The following is a 2,390-nucleotide window of genomic DNA, read 5'->3' as shown; positions in this document are numbered from 1 at the left end:
AGAGGGAAGAGTATAGGGAAGGAAATCAGGGAGGAAAAAATAGAGAGGTAAGACATTTGCAGGACAGAAATGGTTTATTACCTATTAATGATGACATGTATGGTATTCTCTGCTGGACTGGTCTGAGAAGTATTTCACACTGTGTAAATTGTCTTTACATGCCAAATGATATGTAGTGAATGAATGTTTTTTTAAAATAAAACTAATAAAAGTAAAATAAAACACATTAAAAAAAAAGAAAACAAAGACAGGTACATTAGGGAAGCCACATGTCTTTGGCTTTTCTGCCCCAGCAATTATCTTGCATTTGATGTATTTAATGCGTTTTAAAAATACTAGACAACATTAAATTGCCACTTCCAACTTAAAAAAAGAAAGTGGATTTGGGGACATTTATGGTTGGAATTTTGAAGTCCTGGGACCTAGAGCATAGTCTAAAAGGAGTATTTGAGACTTTTCTTAGACCAATGTCTCCTTGATTCTATGGACTCCTCATAGCAAGTAGGGTGGAAACAGCTGGAAAATGGCTGGAATGGGACCTTTCAAAGTGCAGGACTCAGGGGCCAGCAGGTGGTATAGTGGTTAAGGCACTGGACTCCCACATGGTTGATTGAGTCCTGGACCTGGTGGCTTGAAACTCATGCTGAGTGTGTGTACATGCATACCCAAAATCCTGAGAGGAGAGTGAATGGGAAAGGATTGTGGTATGGCCATCTTCCCTGGGAGGTGATTTCTTGTTTTCTGTCTCTCTGGCGAGTGCATATACCCTACAGCAAAAAAAATCTCTAAAAAAAAATGATAAAAATAAAAATAAAATGCAGGACTCAGAGCAAGGACATAGCTTGCTCAAGCTAAAGGTGGCCATGTTCTGTGCTGTTATTACCCCATACATAGTTGTGTTCATAAAGCCATGGTCCCTGTTCAGGATTTAAATATGTAGTTGCCATATCTCTAGGTAAGCACTGAGTTCCTCTCATTGGTTCACTCTGAAGAGTGTTCATGTTCAGAAAGATTCTTAGCACACTTTACCACTGGTCTGGCTTTGAGTTCTGTTTCTGCCTTTGATACTTTTAAGTGGGTTTTATACAAATCTTGCAAAAGAAATAAATTTTTTACACAATTACAACTCACTTATTTATGTAGCCACTCACTAATTCATTCAACAATTATTTGTAAGTAAGTTAATGTTATTTATTTATTTTGTGATTAAGTTGCATTTCAACAACATTAAAAATATTTTTGGAGTCACAGTTCTTGTCCCTGAAATACAATTTTAAGTATTTTATAGACAATAGGGTCAGAGAAACATGTTTTGGACCAGAAAGGTTGTCCTGGTTTTTCCTGAGAATACATATGTTGGAAACTATCTGTTTCATTCATGTGAGAACTTTCCCTGCCTGGACACCAGGCTGACACTTCTCCCCAAGAAGAGCCATCTTGCGCTACATTTAGTTCTCCCTCCTTTGGTCTTTTCCTAGTTCTACAATGAATTTCACTGAAAGAATCTTTGAGGTCCATTCTAATTCTGAAAAGTTGTGTTTCTGTGACATGTAGAGCCAAGGGATTGGGGTAAATTGTAGTGTAGGCGTTTGGTTTTCTAGAGAGGGCATAGGTTGGCCATGGTCACTTGCTGAAGAGGCTCCATCCAGATCCTGCAAAGTGCTTCCTTCTACAGCATCAATAATAAGTACCAAGTAAAATGATATTTTGTTTAACAATTGCATTAACAATAATGAACTATATAAAATAGTATTGGCAAAGGATAAAGGACACTCAAGTATACTATTGATGGAATAAACATATATGGTACATTAGAGGGACACTCTTCTCTTTCTCTCCTTTCTCACTCTTCTTTCCTGTGGTTTTAACTTCCACCACTGCCCCGAACTACTCTTACAAAGCTATCAACACATTTCTTGTGGCTAAATCCAATGAGTTGTTACTATTCTTTCTTTGAAATGTTAGACCTAAGAGGATTCTGGGACACCTCTTTCATTTTGATTTCCTGATATCTTTGTCCTTTTTTGTGGTTATTCCTCAGGGTTCTGCCCTTGACCTACTTATTTTCTCAGTCAACAAATTCTCCTCAGATAATCTTATCAGTGCTTATTCTTCAACTATTATTTGCTGATTACCTTCCACTCAGATATCTATTATAAGGTTCAGTTCAATATATAAAACAGTTTTTTTTTTTTTTGAGAGGTTTTCATTATAGGGTGTGTGCGCTTGCCAGACAGAGACAGACAGAGAGACAGAAAGCGAGAAATCATCCCCCAGGGGGGATGGTCACACCGCAATCCCTTCTCCTCCATTCTCCTCTTGGGATCTTGGGCATGCACGCACACGTGCCCGGCGTGAGTTTTAAGCCACCGGGTCCGGGACATGAACCG

The sequence above is a fragment of the Tupaia chinensis genome, unplaced genomic scaffold, assembly GCF_000334495.1.
Source record: "Tupaia chinensis unplaced genomic scaffold, TupChi_1.0 Scaffold138584_1, whole genome shotgun sequence".
In the NCBI taxonomy this organism is placed as follows: domain Eukaryota; kingdom Metazoa; phylum Chordata; class Mammalia; order Scandentia; family Tupaiidae; genus Tupaia; species Tupaia belangeri.
The sequence above is the reverse complement of the archived record's forward strand: the minus strand, read 5'-3'. Positions refer to the sequence as shown.